General features: G+C 37.0%; 2 protein-coding genes across 6 annotated transcripts in view; one reads left to right on the top strand and one right to left on the bottom strand.

Moving 5' to 3' along the window:
- LOC115259784 (SKI family transcriptional corepressor 2-like) overlaps positions 1–19,623 on the top strand; it is an 833,559-nt gene that overhangs the window by 680,652 nt on the left and 133,284 nt on the right. The window contains exon 3 of one of the 5 annotated variants that reach the window (XR_003894263.2): positions 8,009–8,027. The exons of the other annotated variants lie outside the window; for them this stretch is intronic. The gene's annotated coding sequence lies outside the window, so the exon portion shown is untranslated. Of the gene's footprint in view, positions 1–8,008; positions 8,028–19,623 lie in introns of those variants that run through there. 5 annotated transcript variants of the gene reach the window in all.
- LOC134285551 (uncharacterized) overlaps positions 1–19,623 on the bottom strand; it is a 160,434-nt gene that overhangs the window by 116,994 nt on the left and 23,817 nt on the right. The gene's annotated exons all lie outside the window — the stretch shown is intronic.

Raw genomic sequence — 19,623 nt, forward strand, 5'->3', positions numbered from 1 at the left:
TAATAATAATAATAATAATAATAATAATAATAATAATAATAATAATAATAATAATAATAATAATAATAATAATAATAATAATAATAATAATAATAATAATAATAATAATAATAATAATAATAATAATAATAATAATAATAATAATAATAATAATAATAATAATAATAATAATAATAATAATAATAATAATAATAATAATAATAATAATAATAATAATAATAATAATAATAATAATAATAATAATAATAATAATAATAATAATAATAATAATAATAATAATAATAATAATAATAATAATAATAATAATAATAATAATAATAATAATAATAATAATAATAATAATAATAATAATAATAATAATAATAATAATAATAATAATAATAATAATAATAATAATAATAATAATAATAATAATAATAATAATAATAATAATAATAATAATAATAATAATAATAATAATAATAATAATAATAATAATAATAATAATAATAATAATAATAATAATAATAATAATAATAATAATAATAATAATAATAATAATAATAATAATAATAATAATAATAATAATAATAATAATAATAATAATAATAATAATAATAATAATAATAATAATAATAATAATAATAATAATAATAATAATAATAATAATAATAATAATAATAATAATAATAATAATAATAATAATAATAATAATAATAATAATAATAATAATAATAATAATAATAATAATAATAATAATAATAATAATAATAATAATAATAATAATAATAATAATAATAATAATAATAATAATAATAATAATAATAATAATAATAATAATAATAATAATAATAATAATAATAATAATAATAATAATAATAATAATAATAATAATAATAATAATAATAATAATAATAATAATAATAATAATAATAATAATAATAATAATAATAATAATAATAATAATAATAATAATAATAATAATAATAATAATAATAATAATAATAATAATAATAATAATAATAATAATAATAATAATAATAATAATAATAATAATAATAATAATAATAATAATAATAATAATAATAATAATAATAATAATAATAATAATAATAATAATAATAATAATAATAATAATAATAATAATAATAATAATAATAATAATAATAATAATAATAATAATAATAATAATAATAATAATAATAATAATAATAATAATAATAATAATAATAATAATAATAATAATAATAATAATAATAATAATAATAATAATAATAATAATAATAATAATAATAATAATAATAATAATAATAATAATAATAATAATAATAATAATAATAATAATAATAATAATAATAATAATAATAATAATAATAATAATAATAATAATAATAATAATAATAATAATAATAATAATAATAATAATAATAATAATAATAATAATAATAATAATAATAATAATAATAATAATAATAATAATAATAATAATAATAATAATAATAATAATAATAATAATAATAATAATAATAATAATAATAATAATAATAATAATAATAATAATAATAATAATAATAATAATAATAATAATAATAATAATAATAATAATAATAATAATAATAATAATAATAATAATAATAATAATAATAATAATAATAATAATAATAATAATAATAATAATAATAATAATAATAATAATAATAATAATAATAATAATAATAATAATAATAATAATAATAATAATAATAATAATAATAATAATAATAATAATAATAATAATAATAATAATAATAATAATAATAATAATAATAATAATAATAATAATAATAATAATAATAATAATAATAATAATAATAATAATAATAATAATAATAATAATAATAATAATAATAATAATAATAATAATAATAATAATAATAATAATAATAATAATAATAATAATAATAATAATAATAATAATAATAATAATAATAATAATAATAATAATAATAATAATAATAATAATAATAATAATAATAATAATAATAATAATAATAATAATAATAATAATAATAATAATAATAATAATAATAATAATAATAATAATAATAATAATAATAATAATAATAATAATAATAATAATAATAATAATAATAATAATAATAATAATAATATATAATATAGGTGGGGTATATAATATAGGTAATAATAATAATATATAATATAGGTATATATATATAATATAGGTGGGAGCTCAGGTAAAATAACTCCTGGGCGTCCATGAAAAACCACCATTTGAGGAGTGGGAGCTCAAGGTAAAATATCTCCTGGGCGACCATGAAAAACCACCCTCGGCGAGCAGCGGCGCTTGAGCCAAGCTATTTAGCACTGTACTTGGAGTAAATGCCAATGCAGAACCCGTAGCTTCCGGGAATGAAAGCACACCCATATGGAGACACGAGCTAGACGAAATAGAAGAATGCGATCGCCCGAGGAGGGAGCCCCTACTGGAGCTGGTCCTGGAACGGGGGACAGAGCGAGCGGCCAGCGGCTGGAAGAGGAAGTGGTGCAAGAGCGGCCTTCCAGTCAACGGGCACAGCCCGTACCACGAACGCAGAGCAGAAACGGCAGCAATAGCAATCACCAAGGCCATGCTGCACCTGCCAATGTTGCTGTGGCTGATCGACGTCAGTCACTCACGTTAGCAGGCGGCCGACGGCAGCGGATCATGTGGACGAGGGAGATGAATATGTACGTGATTCGCTGCTATTTTGTCTGCACGAGGATGGAGACGGACATGTCCGGCAGATCAGGGATGCTGGAAATGTTCAACGAGAGATTCCCTCGCTTTGCGAACCAGCTTGACTTGAACAAGCTGTACACACGACAGCGAGCAATTATGTCTCATAATATGCTCACAGCTGCAGAAGTGGAGTGCATCAAGCTGGAAGCGCAGAGGGAATTGGGAGAGGAGAGGACAAGATCGAGCGATACGTCGAGAAGGAGTTCTGACGGGCTGGATGCATCGAACGCGAGTGAGAGTCGTGATACGACTGCACCCACTGCTCCAGGACCAACAGCGGATATGCAACGACAGCAACTACGAGACGAACTAGCGCTCCACATGGCCACAGCAGTCACGCAGTTCCGTGGGACAGACCCCATGTCCCGGCACCGAATACCAAAGCTGCGGAATTCCTATCGGTTAACAAGTGCAGTAAGCATCCTAAACCAGGATATTTTGCCACAGTACTTGGAGGCCGTACAGCACCTTGAGGATCTGCAGTTTACGGTGTATTCAGCTGCGGTGGCTGTTGTCAAGACGCTGGGACTGCGGACGCGCCTGCAAGGCGACGGTGAAGGTCGCACACGCTCCAGCACACAGAAACCCGCGTGGATGCGACGTTTGGAGAACCGGATCGCCACATTGCGGACCAAGATTGGTCGATTAACACAGTACAAGCAGGGGAATCGATCAACGAGGCTAGTTCGTTATGTTGCTGAAATTGTGAAGCCCGCAGAACTCCGAGATCTCACAGAAGTCAACATTACGGAGATCCTCGACACCCATGTACAGCGGTTGAGTGCTCTTGCGAAACGATTGCGGCGTTATGGAGAATGTTCGAAGCGGAAGGAACAAAACCGGATGTTCAACATTAACGAAAGAGAGTTCTACAACTGCATCCGAAACGACAAGCCTGACTATGGAGAAGGCCTTCCGGAGATTGGCGAAGTCACACAGTTCTGGGCCAATCTATGGGAGAACCCTGTCCAGCACAGCGACGATGGGATGTGGTTGGCAGAAGAAGAGCGACAGTGTAATGGAGTTGGAGACATGACCGCGGTCGTAGTAACCGCTCAGGATGTACGCGAGGCTACCCGGTATACCAGAAATTGGGCTGCACCAGGACCCGATTTCGTGCACAATTTTTGGTATAAAAAGCTCACGATGATCCACGGGCGAATGGCGGAATGCTTCAACATGGTGCTAGAAGACCCCACGCAGCTACCAGAGTTCATTACCAGGGGTATCACTTATCTTCTGCCGAAGGACCAAAACACAGCTGACCCAGCAAAGTACAGACCAATAACGTGTCTTTCGAGTCTGTACAAAGTGCTGTCGTCGGTGATAGCGAGGAGGATACAAACCCACTGCGATGCCAACAACGTGATGACCGAAGAACAAAAAGGGTGTCGCAAAAACACGCAAGGCTGCAAAGATCAGGTCATTATAGATGCAGTCATTGTGGGTCAAGCCACCGATAAGCAGAGGAACCTGAGCATGGCGTACATCGACTACAAGAAGGCGTACGACTCAGTGCCGCACTCGTACCTTCTTAAGGTGCTGCAGTTGTACAAGGTAGACGGGAACGTCATCAGGCTGATGCAACACGCGATGGGGATGTGGAGCACGTCCCTACAAATCACCGACGGAACAGCTGTGTTGCGGTCCAGAACTCTCAGCATCAGGAGGGGGATATTTCAAGGCGATACCTTCAGTCCGCTATGGTTCTGCCTTGCAATGAACCCCCTCAGCAGAGCACTCAACCAATGCAACTATGGCTACCAACTGAAAAGTGGGGGAAGGAGTACAAGAATAACCCACACCTTCTTTATGGACGACCTGAAGCTGTTTGCGGAATCAGTACAGAGGCTGCATCAACTGTTGCAGCTTGTGACGGTGTTCAGCAACGACATCCGGATGGAGTTTGGAATTGACAAATGTCGGTCAGTCCATCTTCGCCGGGGTCAAGTAGTGGACGCCAGCTGTTTCCGCGTCAACGAACAGGAGGAGATTCGGAATATGGTTGAAGGCGAAGTGTACAAGTACCTCGGCTTCCTGCAACTTAGAGGTATTCGCCACACAGCGATCAAGAAGGAACTGCAGGACAAGTTCTTGCATCGTGTCAACTGTGTTCTGAGGAGCTTTCTGTCAGCCGGCAACAAGGTGAAGGCGATCAACACGTTTGCTGTGCCCCTGTTGACCTACAGCTTTGGGGTGGTAAAGTGGACCAAGACTGACCTCGAGGCGTTAGAACGAGCAGTACGAGTGGCGTTCACCAAGCACCGCATGCGCCATCCAAAGTCGTCCATTGAGAGAGTCACCCTGCCACGCGCAGTAGGAGGAAGAGGCGTCACCGATATCCAGGCACTATGTGTCTCCCAGATCCAGCAGCTGCGGGCATATTTCGTAGAAAGCCAGAACCGTCACGAAATGTACCGCACTGTATGTGAAGCTGACCACGGTTACAGCGCCCTGCATCTGGCGCAGGAGGATTATCAGCTGAACTACGACATCAAGACCGTCGACGAGATGATCGTAACGTGGAAGCAAAAGGAGTTGCATGGGACGCACCCCCATCAACTGGAACTCGAGCACATCGATAAGGCGGCGTCAAACGCGTGGCTGGTGCGGGGTGACCTGTTCTCAGAAACAGAAGGTTTCATGGTAGCCATCCAGGACCGGGTAATTGCGACGAAGAACTATCGGCGGTACATATTGCACGAGGACGTGGAGGACCGTTGTAGGAAGTGTAATTCAGTAGGGGAAACGATCGAGCATGTCGTTGCAGGCTGTTCAGTGTTAGCTGGATCAGCTTACCTCGATCGTCACAACGAAGTTGCCAAGATTGTGCACCAACAGCTTGCTTTAAAGCACAACTTGGTCGACAGATTTGTACCCTACTACAAGTACCAGCCGGACCCGGTTCTGGAAAATAGTTGCATAAAGCTGTACTGGGATCGCGAGATCATTACGGACGTCCTCATTCGTGCCAACCGGCCTGACATTGTGGTTTTCGACAAAAGGATGAAGCGAGTAACTCTCATCGACATCGCTGTACCGTTAGACCATAATGTCCAATCAACGTTCTCCGGCAAGATAACCAAGTACCACGACCTAGCGGAGGAGTTGAAGCAGATGTGGCACCTGGAGGACGTCCGTATAGTTCCGGTTGTCCTCTCGGCAACCGGAGTTGTCCCTAAATCTCTCCTGAGGTCCCTAGACGAGCTGGAATTGAAGAAGGACCTGAACAGCATCCTGAAAGCGGTGATTCTTGGAACCTGTAGTATAGTTAGGCGGTTCCTGAATCATCACAACTGAAAGTACATCCAAAAGCAGACTCATTAGGATAAGCTAAAAACCGGCTAATGAGATCCACAGAGCCTAATCCCCTTTGGCATTCCGATTGCCCGGGGTAGGTGAAAGTTTCCAGCAATTTTTGCTGAGAAGTGCCAAAACTCTATAATAATAATAGCGCAGGAGTTGAAGCAGATGTGGCACTTGGAGGACATCCGTATAGTTCCGGTTGTCCGAGCTGGAATTGAAGAAGAACCTGAACAGCATCCTGAAAGCGGTGATTGTTGGAACCTGTAGTACAGTTAGGCGGTTCCTGAATCACCACAACTGACATCCAAAGCAGACTCATTAGGATAAGCTTCAAATCTACAAGAAAAACTTTATGTGTTTTCACCATATATAATAGCATAGCATAATCTGCTGGGATCCGCGAAGCTCTTGAAACCTAAAATGTCATTTAGAGACACTACAGGAATGTTCTAGGTCTGCCAAACTATCTTTGAGCGCAGAACTTCAGATCTACTCTCGTAACATCAGCAATATCTGACATATTGAGTAACGTTTCATAATCAATCGCGGTGACTGGACCAACCTGAAGTCTACTTTATATTATTATGAACTATCCTGAAGTTTACTGCCGTGAATCGCATATCTGTCCCATTTGCATAGGAAATCCAGCAAAGATGGGACTGATATGCGATTCACGGCAGTTTAGCTCTTGATAGTAACAGTATTCATTCTCACAATGAACTTTAAAATGTAATCTGTAATCCCCCTGCCATATCATGAGTCATTTCAAAATAGTTTTGAGATATTCCAGATCCACAACACTACTCTTCTACTACGTTAAGTAGTGTTACATAATCCACTGTACTTACTAAAGTAGTTAGAGGAACAATAATCGTGTTTATATATGTTTGGTATATTATGGACTTCCTTACTGTTATGATAAAAACAACCACTGTAACTTTCAGAAGACTTACTGGGCATGATTGATTACAAATCGTAGCTTTTAATGAAAAAAGTTACCGTTACACCCGTAGATCTAAACTCAAGAATAGTTAGGATGACCTAGGTTACTCCGACTGATCTGATACTCTCCATTATCCTTTCAGAAGACTTACTGGACATGATAGATTACAAATCGTAGCTTTGTATTACGAAAGAAGTTACTGTTACACCCGTAGACTTTAGAATCTAAACTCAAGAACAGTTTGGATGACCTAGGATATCAATAAAAAATATTCTGCTATATATTCTACTGTTTTTATGCTATTGATCACCAAAACTACAGAAAGACGTTGAAAAAACTCCATAATAACGCTTGGAAAAATTCTGGCTTCAAAGAGATAAACAGCGCGAAGTGAAATTATCTAAGTGATTAGTTGTATAATGTACGTAAGCAAAGAGAGAATAAATTAGTATTATAAGAAAGTGAAGAAGTGTGTTTCCCTCCTTATCCGAAATTCTAGTTCTCTATCTGCCATGCCTAGTCGTTTTTTTGTGTTCATTGCCGAACATCGGCTGATCGCACCAACGTATCGTTTTGTTTCTTCCTCCGTATTTCACTAAGTGTTAACTTTCCACGGCTTGAAAAGCAAACTTTCAGCTTGGAATTACCGAAACTAGCTGCGCACATGCTCCCTGTTTACTGTTTGTACTGAACCTTATTTTTTAATTCTAAACTCATATTCATCCATAAGTTCAAATTAAATTTGTCTTATATACGATGTTTGTGGTTATAGTAAAGGTATTTTTCATAGATTAACAATTTAGGTTTCAATTTAGTTTCATCATTGAACTTCCAAAGAGAACTTACAGAATCTTGAAAAATCACTTAAAATTCCGAGGAGCATCTTAAGCAGCTTTCAAACAGCTTAAATCAACATTTTCCACTAATTCATCCTGATTTTCAAAAAGATGTAGCAAGTTTCAATTTTTATTCTAACTGATTTTCATTCTTTTTCTTTCCAGGTTCGTGCTGCTGATCTCACTCTTTATGTCTTCGAAATTTAAAAATGGTAAAATATTGAACAAAACCTTGCTTTTTTTAGTTCGAATCTGGTGCATGTTTTGCCTTTCTCGTACACCAAACAAGAATTTTCGATAGAAGGCTCGAAGGGTCAAATCACATATACCAATCGACTCAGTTCGACGAATTGAGATGTATGTATGTGTGTATGTATGTATGTCTGTACACACAAAGAGTTCACTCACTTTTAGGACACTTCCCATTGGCTGATTTTTTGGGTTATAGCTCGAATCGGACCGGAATTTTACCGCATTGTTTGGTATTGAAAACGGTTTGGATCGGTCAAGGCGTTTCGTAGTTATGACCGTTTTAGTAATCAGGACAAGCATCGGTAGAACTGTCCTTATATAAAACTGAACCAAACCCCGTCAAACTGTGGTGATTTTTGAAACCTTTAGCATGGTTGACGAATTTTGTGTGGAAATCAACATTGGTGATCAGAAATTTCATGATGTCGGTCCAAAATTCAAGATGGCAGCCTAATATTCACGATGGCGGCTTCAAATTCAAGATGGCGGCTGTTAGTAGAGTTTCAGGCTCTAAACCATGCAATATGGAGTATATTTGGTATGGGGAAGAAGTCTGGACTCCTGAAATGGCGACCACAATATCCAAGATGGCAGTCTAAAATCCAAGATGGCAGCCTAATATTCACGATGGCGTCTGTTGAATGGGGTTTTATGCCCTAAAACCACGCAATATGGGTATATTTGGTATAGGGAGAATTTCTGGAGTCCAAAAATAGCAACCAGAATTATCAATATGGTGGCCACGAATCCAAGATGGCGACTCAAAGTTCAAGATATCGACTGTTGAATGCAGTTTTTGGCTCTAAAACCATTCAATATGGGTTGGTATGTGGAAGATAACCGGAGTTCAAAAATGGCGGTCAAAATATCCAAGATGGCGATCTAAAATGTAAGATGCCGTCCAAAAAGTCAAGATGGAACAGTCGGCATTTTAGACCAATAAATTATTCAATAAGGGTATATTTTGTATAGGGAGGATTTGCGGAGTACAAAAGTAGGAACCAGAATAACCAAGATGGATGTCCAATATCCAAGATGACGGCTGTTTATCCCTCTAATACTCAACCTCGCCTTTAGTAATTTTTGTTTCGTGTAAAATTAAAATTTTTATATTTTTGGCTGATATTTAGGACTGTTTTGTACATCTCAAAATGGTTTTTGTTGTATTTTAAAGTGTATTTACATTTTTTTAAATCATTGAAAAATTGATGTTTTAGTCACCTTTTAGAAGTCATTGTTTATTTTGTATTGAATCACTACAATAAACATATTTTAAATTTTTCCCAAATCATTCTATCCTAGTTTAATAATTTAAGAGAATTGAATACACTCTAAATGACGGGCTTGGTGGTCTAGTGGCTACCGCTTCTGATTTGTATGCAGAAGGTCATGGGTTCAATCCCTGGCCCGTCCTTTTCATCCTTTTCATCCTACTTTGTATCTTTCTATCCACTTTCTCTCGCTCTCTCTTCTCTACATATACAACTCATGTATATTCATATGTTCATAGCCATCGCTAGAACCAGAAACGAATTGAAAAAAGTCGTTTCCCTCCCTTCCAACTTCCACTCACAGCACAGTGTATATATAACGCCTATAAGTTATGCAACCAAAGCGTGCTGTGCCGCTTGACCTTATTCACCTTATTCACCACACAATCTATCACGAACACTATAAATAATCCTATCCATGGATCGCATCACCGACCCAACGGTGACTCCCAGATCTCCCATCCTTTCCGTCTAACAAATACCCCAGTCCGTGCGGGTTGTGGGGACGCAGAGTGCTCTCGGTCTCTAGTAGCAACAACCAGTACACTCTAACATTCCTTTCCCTTCCCAGCTGACTATAAGGACTTGGCCGGCGCCGTTATTGATCAAATATGCATGAGCTGCTAAAATTGCACTTTGAGAATAAGTGGAATGTCCCAGCCCCTTATTCAGTTGGATCTCAGTGCAACTGGTACCAGTTCAGATCAATCACGGAGGAGCAACCATTGACATGTATAGTCAGAACTGATCGTTTTTTGATCGTTAAGAGAATTGAATACACTCTAAAATTATTTTCCTTAAAATTACACGAAAAATAAAATGTTCTATGAAAAAAATTAAAAATAAAAATAATTCAACAATAATCATTAAATCTCAAAATGTTTTCATCTTGAAAAATCCGTACCCCAAATAGGCTTCCAGGAAAAATATAAAAGTGTGGGGATGTTCAAAAAAAATCAAATACTGAAATTCACGAAATCGAGAATTGAAAAGAATCATCTTCCAAAACATGTTTTAATCGATTTTAGATGACGAAAAATGATACATAGATCAAAATCAAAAATTTGGGTATTAGAGGGTTAATGGAGTTTTGGCTAAAACCATGCAATATGGGTATATCAAGTATGGGAAAGCAATCTGGAGTCAGTTACAGTTTTTCACGTTTGTATGGCAACACTGCCACACATGAACATCTGAATAAAATATCGTCGATTACGAGCCTCAACATTGCAGGGCACATAACCTATAGGCAACCGGTCCAATAAAACTTCGTGACGGAGTGGCAAAAAGGAAACGCTAAAAAGAAACAAGAGGCTGTGCACTGCTGGGCTGCTGCTGCTGCACGTCGTACACTTTAGAGAGCAGAGGAGCATTACTTCATGTTGACCTAGTTTCTCTCGTGTTTTGCTCTGCCACCATCTAGTCTAGAGGTACAAACTGCTGCTGCTGGTCTGGTCTGGTCTCTAGGTATCGCATGACAGCGGGGGCGCCCATTCACATGGATGTCGTGAGAAGCTTGCTACTCTAAATCAACGGAACCCAGCCTAAGCCTTCGGACGCCTCTGAGCGTGCGTTTCGCGCGTCTTCGAGTTACTCTGTCGGTACGGACCGACATCATCAATGTGGCAATAAAAAGCAGTCGCTTACATCGGGTGGTATGCACTAACCTACGGAGCTGAAGGAAGCTGCACTACTATGTATTACCCATGGTTGAGTGAGTACAGCTTTAGGCTCGAGTACTTTTCCGTCCCTCCCATCGCGTCGTCGGGTCCTCTCCGAGGAGTAGATTTAATGGGCCTACCATAACCACCACCACCGACGACGATCGGAACTCACGTGAATGGGTTTTGAACTGGTTTTCTAAAGAGTGAAACTGTCACTGGCTTTATTTATTAATGGGATTCAATTCACAGGGGCTCTGCTGTCTATTCGATGCTTGAATGAGTTGCACTTAGCGTTGGTGGTTGTTAAATAGCAGCAGCCCATGAAAGGGAAATCTAGATTTTTCACTATTGGAGAAATGACCCGTGAACTTTGGACATGAAAAGCGTGACCTGGATTTTATTCACCCATTTCAACTTGCTGCACTTTGTTTCTAACGAACGAATGTGAATATAATTCCCTGCATAAATATAACATCTAACCTTCTTTTTCGAACTAGTCGACTCCAATTGTATTAGAACATCTACTCATTTCTACGTGACAAACATTCCAATAAACTTTCACAATAAAATAATAGCAAGAAACGAGCTCACCAATTCTTATTTGCATTCCTCCGTTGCTCCATTGCTACTCGAACGCTGCATATCATCTACCTACCTTGATGGCTACAATAGAAATTCTACTCCAGCGTCGAGCGTATAGTAGAGCACCATCTTAGTCGGTCTTAGGCGATGCTCCTCCTGTTTCCACGAATGTGGAGTTTTATTTTCGCTTCTCTTTCTTTCGACATTCGCACTACGTTTCCAGCCCACTGATGTCGGCCGTATTTTATTCGTTTCTTTGAACAGTTGATACAAATCATGCGTCTGCACCACTCACATTTTCTAGTTTCCCACCACTTTGCGCTCAACCGTAAAGGACCACCGGAAGAATCAACGTCTTATACAGAGCGAGTTTCGTTGGCGTTTGAAAGTAGTGCACGCTCAGCGAGCCTGTCTGAGTCATATTGACCCTAACATCCTACTAGGGTTAAGAGACTGCTGCTCAACTACTTCTGTTTCTTGAGATTCCTTCAGAAATTCATACAGGAGTTCTTCCAAAACAACTCCAACGATTCATTCAGAGAATCCTTCGAGCACACACTGTTTCCAAAGGCCCAATTTCGTGATCGTAATCTCTAAAATCAATTTTTCATGCCCAAAACAATTTCGATCACGAAATTGGGCCTTTGGAAACAGTGTGGAGCACCAGAAAATCCTCCGTCCAGTAATTCTTCCACGAATTTCTTCAAATTACTAATAAGATTTTTCCGAAAATTTCCACTGGGATTCTTGAAGAAATTCTTCCAAAAATTACTGCTAAAATTTCTTCAGTATTAGTACAAGAATGCCGCCAGAAATCACTTGAGGAATCGCTCCACGGGTTCCTCCAAGGATTCCACAAGGGATTCCTCCGGAAATTACCCCGTGGATTGTTCAGAGATTGCCCCAGAAATTCTCTCAGGAATTTCTTCAGACGTTCGTAAAAGGATTCCTCCAGAATTCCTTCAGGAACTCCTCCAGAAATTTCTCCTGGAATTAATGCAAGAATTTCTCCAGAAACTCCACAAACAATTCTTTCAGGAATTCTTCTAAAAATCCAAAAAACTTTCCAAGATGTCTCCTTGAATCCCTCCATAAATTAATCCACAATTTCTCCTGGAAGTTGTCTAGAAATACTCTAGAACTTACTCCAGGAAGTGCTCCAAAAATTCCTTCAGATATTCCTCCCAGAATTCCTACAGAAGTTTCCCAAAAAAAAAACTCGATGAATTTCTCTAAGAATTCCTCCTCCCGTCGAGTCTCGGCCCGGTTCCCAGCTTGGGACCGGTCCCGACCCGTTAGTGTGAATAGCTCTTAAAGGCCGAGGAGCATGCGACCGAGTGATGATAGTGTCATTCCAATGCATGCCAGACTTCCTAAACGCTGCTTCTAGCGCATTGTTGAACAGTATATTTGAAAATTTGTGATTTTGATTAACCCATCCTTTCACCAGTAAACCAAGTTCGTCGCCCATTCTGGTATACGCCAACAAAGGACTCTCCAAAGGCAGTATATTGAACAGGATTCGCAACAGTATCTTGTACGCCGAATTGAAAATAGTAGTTCCTCTGTAAAAATCACACTTTAGTCTGTGCCCTTTCTTGTACATTAGGCTGATTAGGCCATCCAAGCAGCTGGTGGGCAACTACATCCTACTATATCTTTATAAGAATCTGATGCTGCATCAATCAGTAGCCGCTCTTCCCAGAAGCACAGTTGCTTCTTAGTTCCTTAACCCTCGAGCGATCGCTATGGTTGGTTCTATTGTTTGACCATCATTAACTAAGATAATCCTCTTTCTGGGAGCTCCTTCATTGTCACCAATCAGCAAATCTTGTACATGCTGGCCGTCACCGTTTATCTGTAAGCAAGGTTCATTCATAATCATTGCACATGGCGGACAGTTTCGAACTCTTGTGTCGCGTGCCATTGATGGTTGTATAAAACCTCTGCATATCGTTCCTATCCGTGCTTTCCTATGCTTAAGCAATCACACACATGCTCCCGTTTCCTGCTGCGGTAGATTCGTTTGTTTTCCTGGTCAGTCCAGGATGGCTCTACTCCATTTGGCATAATGCCATTTGGCATAAAATCCATTTGGCATAACGGCCATTTGGCATAATGGCCATTTGGCATAACAAGGATTATGCATATTCTTTCTAAAAAGGCTGTTCTTCGTATTATGCCAAACGGCATTATGCCAAATGACCATTATGCCAAATGGGGTAGAGTTGTCCAGGATCTTTTCGTAATCTACTTTAGCTTGACTTCCTTTTGCATTGACTATCCTTGTGTCCTTGTGGCACAAATTTCCCGAATGGAGGAGAACGTGCCTCTAGAGCCGACCTACTGATCCTTGTGTCTATCACACAACAAGCACATGCAAATTTATAATTGGTAGCTCTATGAAAATATTTCTTTACTTCTCTAATTTTGACGGCTTCATTACTTTTCTGTACTTTATAATACTTTTTCTTTTATATTGCTATATTGCCCTGCATATTATACTGACTGTAATAAGACGATTTCTTTAAACAAGTTTGTTATTATTTTTAATTACTTTTTGTGGAGCAAAACAAATGAATGTGGAATTAGATAAGCGACTGCTATTTAAATCATTTCAAACTGTTCCAAAATAACCTCGACGATAATAATTTCAAACAAATTGGAACACCATGAAATTACTTTCACGCACAATCGAACTTTCAAGTACATGGATTACACAATGTCGTATTTTCACTTTCATTGCCAAGTGCGATTCGGTCGGATCGGTGGTGGTTCCTCTTATCCTGGTCTCCGGCAATAATAATCACCTATTCATACGGGTATGAATATTCAGCAGTCGTAGCATGTGCGAACTCATAAAAGTGGGTAAACACAAACCAACCACTTTCGGTTGGGTGGATTGTGAGCAGCTGAAGCTTCCTTGTCGACGACATCCCGACTGAGAAGGTAATCGAAAACCTTTTTTTAAATGTTTTAGGCGTAACGTCCTTACTGAGACAAAGCCTGCTTCTCAGCTTAGTTTTCTATGAGCACTTCTACACTGTAGAATCTACAGTTATTAATTGGGAGCTTTCCTCTGTCAATGATCAATTGGCATTTGTACATATATTCGTGTGGCAGGCAGGAAGATAGTCTATGTCCAAGAAAATCAAGGAAATTTCCTTTACCAATAGTTCTTGAACCGATCGGGGATTTTTAATAGTTTTTATAGAAAAACAGTTTGACAATTTACACGTTGATGTAAACCCATGTTTTAGGATTTCTATTTTTAATCATTTTCTACTCGGGTCGTTGCTTTGATCGTCGCCCGTATGTTTGCGGCCAGTTAGCGCACCGCATGCCAAGAAATCTCACCCGCCAAAATTGTCTCGTTGTTTGGTTGTGATTGCGCGATAAATTATGAATATGGTGGCAACGCATACAAACCGCCTCGCCCCGTCCGGGTGACTGACGACTGTTCCGGTACCCGCGATAACAGGTGTAGATAGTACGTCGTCGTAGTCAGTCAGTGGTGGAATTCATCATCTTTTATGGCTCTGCCCGTTTCGCGAGCGAATTGTTTACATTGTTCTGTTTTGGGCACTTGGTGCACAAACATCACATTGGCGCTGCTGATAGCATCTGGAGATAAAATAAGGCAAGAAGGGGCCCATATAGGCGAAGTGGTAAGCGCGCAGGTATTCAGCAAGTCCATGCTGAGGGTTACGGCATCGATTTCAAGTCGGTTCATGAAGTTTTCGTAATAGAAATTTCCTCGAATTCCTTGTACATACAAAGTATTTTTGTGCCTGCCACACGATATACAAGTGGTCATTGGCAGAGAAGAGCTCTCAGTTAATATCTGCGGAAATGCTAAGAGAACACTAAGCTAAGCAACAGATTTGTCAAAGTTGGGACGTCACGCCAAGAAGAGGAGGGGATGAAAAGAAGCAAGAAGTACGACCAACAGAGTTGTCCTAGCATCCCTTCAATATCCAACATGGGAAGAAATTCGTTTCCAAAAACATGACGAAGAAGTCATATAATGCCGGTTTATGATATCATGACTACAAGTCATAGTATCATGACGATTATGATGAATATCATAATTATTTTTCACACATTTTACAAATTATTTTTCACAAAAGCTCATGATTGCTGTTACGACAAACCTTTTCTTGTTTGCCTGTATGAAAAATTATGACGCTGAGTCATAGAATCATGCCACCGAGTCATAAAACCATAAAACAGCGTCATGAAAGAATGCAACAAAGTAAAGCTTCATTTGTTTCATATACATACATATCTACCAAATACAAAGTATATTTTTAGGATTTTCCTTTAAACTAGAAAACCTTTCAGGTGAAATTTAATTTTCTGAATTTCTGTTTCTGTTTCTGTTTATTTATTATACGTAACATAAGACTTACATCTTTTCTCGTTACAAGCGACTATAATAGTTAACGAAGTGCGGCAATTCTTTCAGGGATGCATCATTAATTACTTTAGAAAAAGAAACAACTATACAATATAGACAAAAACAACTAGAAAATTTCTCGACACCTTTTTTTAAATGCTGCTTTACCGACTATAGTAGAAATATCTTGTGGTAATTCGTTCCAGTAGACAACTCCTCTAACGAAAAATGACCTTCCGTATTGCGTGGTAGAATATCTTGGCAAAACAAGTTGGTTCAATCTGATACTTCGAAATGGGCACAGCTTGCTGTAGAGATAATCCGGCGTTTTACTAGTGATTACCTGGTGAATGATAGTAACGGATCTAGCCTTAGAAAAATTATCAAAAGAATATCCTAACAAACTTTTTTGAAGGTGGGTTACGTGCTCATATCTGTTTAGTTTATACACAAAGCGAACACATGAATTTAACGCAACTTTTAATTTATTCATTGCAAAGGCGGAAACATTTGTCAGCAAATAATCTATGAGCATAAAATGTGGTAAAATTAACGCCTTGAATAATTTCAGTTTTGTATTGGTATTTAGATAGTACGCCCAAGGATAAATAGATCTCAGCGCAGCATATACCTTTCCACACTGCTTGAAAATTTGCCTATCCCAACAAAGACTCGAATCAATAGTGACTCCCAAGCTTGTAACATGATTTACAAATGGTATTTTCTGACGATCTAAGAATAGTTCGGGTAAATTAATTTCAGGTCTTCTCCTGGAAGGAGTAATGAAAAGAGCGTTAGTTTTTGAGGCATTGAGCTTTAGGCAATTAGCTTTAGACCAATTAGTAATATTCTGCAGTTCTTCATTTAGAAGGATATTAATTTGTTCGAGACTCATATTAGCACAGTCAAAGTATATTTGTACATCATCGGCAAACATGTGGATGTAACAATGTTTTAAAATGTTGGGTAGATCATTCACATACAGCGAAAACAGAATTGGCCCCAATACCGAGCCTTGTGGAACTCCTGACAAAATGGGCAAGAAACTAGAAAGAATGCCATCGTGAAAGACGGCTTGTTGCCGTTCCGACAAGTACGATTGTATTAAGCTGACAGCAGTATCTGAGAATCCGAAGTTGTTTTTTAGTTTAGTACATAACTGAGCATGTGATATTGTATCAAATGCTTTAGAATAATCTAACAGAATCAACACTACAGGGTTACCACGATCTAAAGCAATAGCAATGTCGTCAATCACTTTAAGCATTGCTGTTTTGGTACTATAGCCAGATCGGTATCCCGATTGGTAGGGAGATAGCAGGTTTTCTCTATTTACATAAGAACAGATCTGATTTTTCATCACACGTTCAAATGCTTTTGACAATGCGCATAAAATAGAGATCGGACGCATATTTGATAAGGAATCTACATTTGATTTATTTTTTATTGGAATTATTTTGGATGATTTCCATCCCTCCGGAAACATGCTGGTATTAATGATGCAGTTGAATAAGTGAGTTATAGGTTTCAGAAGAATTGGTAAAATAAGTTTTATAAATTTTATGGGGATTTCATCCAATCCAACAGCATTTGACTTAATTTCGTATATAGCATTTACAACATCAATTTCGTTGATTTCATTAAAAGCAAAGGTTGATCTAACGCGTACATTATCATCAATCCTTGAACGGCTACTTGAGTGCGTAAAATTTGACGAAAAGAATCCATTAATATCACTAGCCGAATGGTGACAAGCTTAATCGTTTTTCTTTTTAATAAGACCTAAACTTTTGATTTTGTTCCAAAACTGACTACTTGTCATTTCTGAGTCAAATAAATTATCAAAGTAAGTTTTTCTTGCTTTTTTCACCAAAGCGGTAACTCTGTTTCGCATTCTTTTGTACACATTAAAATCAGTTTGTTGATTGGTTCGCTTCCACATACGGTGCATAAGATCTCGATCAATAATGGCACGTTGAATCTCAGCATTAAACCACGGATTATATGGCTTCTTGGGACGAAAAGTCTTTAGAGGAACAGAACCCTCATATAATCTTTTGATGTTATTATTAAAAAATTCTAGCAACATGTCTGGGTCATCCGAGTCAAAAAATTGATGCCAAGGAATATCATAAAATTGATCAAGCACAAAATGAGGATTGATGTTTTTGAAGTCCCTATATGTGACGCTTTTTTCACAAACCGTACAATCGTAGTCAAAAGAGGCAAATACAAGATCGTGATTAGATATGCCCGGAACACTCACTTGATTAAAACGGATGAGCTTATCTGGCTTATTTGTCAATATAAGATCAAGCTGAGAAGCTCCATTACTGTAAAAATAAGTTGGCTCAGTGCCAGCATTGGTAAGGTCAAGCGAATCAAGAACAGAAGAAAAATTAGATACTTTTCTAGCAGAACAGTTTAAAACATTTGTATTAAAATCTCCTGTCAAGATAATGTTATCATATGCTACACCAATTGTACTTATTATATCAAAAATTAGCTCACTGCACGAAATATTAGGCGGATTGTAAAACACGCCTAGCAATATTCTAGAGCGGGCCACAACAAGCTCAACAAATGTATTATCAACCTCTACCGCATTGCACGAAACTTCAACGGTTCTATATTTAATTCGACTGTTAATAAAAATAAGAACTCCTCCACCTTGTTTTCTAATTCGGTCATGCCTTACTAAACTGTAACCATCAATAGAAACATTACTATCATTCACCTTATCATTCAACCATGACTCAACAATGCAAATGACATCAACTTTGGCCGTTCTAATAATAGAGTGTAATTCATCAAATTTAGTCATTCTTCTCGCACAAATACTTTGTACATTCATACAGCAGACTGATAGCTTGTTCGAAGGTAATGCAGACTTTAGCACTACCCCAGGAAGACTCACATCCGAAAGGGAGCTGTTCAAAGTACTAGAATCAGCCATGATCATAGTTGAGGACTGATGAAGCAACATTTAACAAAAGGTGTCTGTGAGAAGCAAAACTTAAACTAACTAAATACATAAATACATCCATATTCGATAATAACAACAATTTGGTACAACACAATGGAATTTCTGTGTATCAGACCTGGCTTTCTGATTCAAGGGATTCCTAAAAAATATACAATTTTGTGAAAATTGTCCAGATGTTGGTTGATTTTCGATCGTCTCTATTTGCACAAAATTGACCATGACTCAGTAACGGAGAAAAACCACATCTTGAAAATTGTTCAGTGCATAGCTTATAACGGAAATTTCAAAAATATTTTTTTGGGATTTTTTCCGGACTTCTAAAACAGTTTTTCCGACTTTTCCAACCGATTCTCTTTTTTTATCTATTTCATTTATTTGGGGCTCAATCGCGTATAACGCTTTACGGAGCCGAGGATCTTTCTTTGTACTTAATAGTATACATTATACAGAGTAATAACTTTTTATTGATATCTGTTAGTAAAGGGTGGAAGCCAGGGTACTCGTGGCAGCTCGAGGTTAGAAGGTCACATTTTGAGGGATGGACAGGGTAAGGATTGGGCCAAAGGTTTCACTGCCGCTCATCCGGGGGTGAATCGCATCTTGCTAGCGTATTCGGTGCCTTGTGG

Source organism: Aedes albopictus, chromosome 1 (assembly GCF_035046485.1).
Source record: "Aedes albopictus strain Foshan chromosome 1, AalbF5, whole genome shotgun sequence".
Taxonomy (NCBI): Eukaryota; Metazoa; Arthropoda; class Insecta; order Diptera; family Culicidae; genus Aedes; species Aedes albopictus.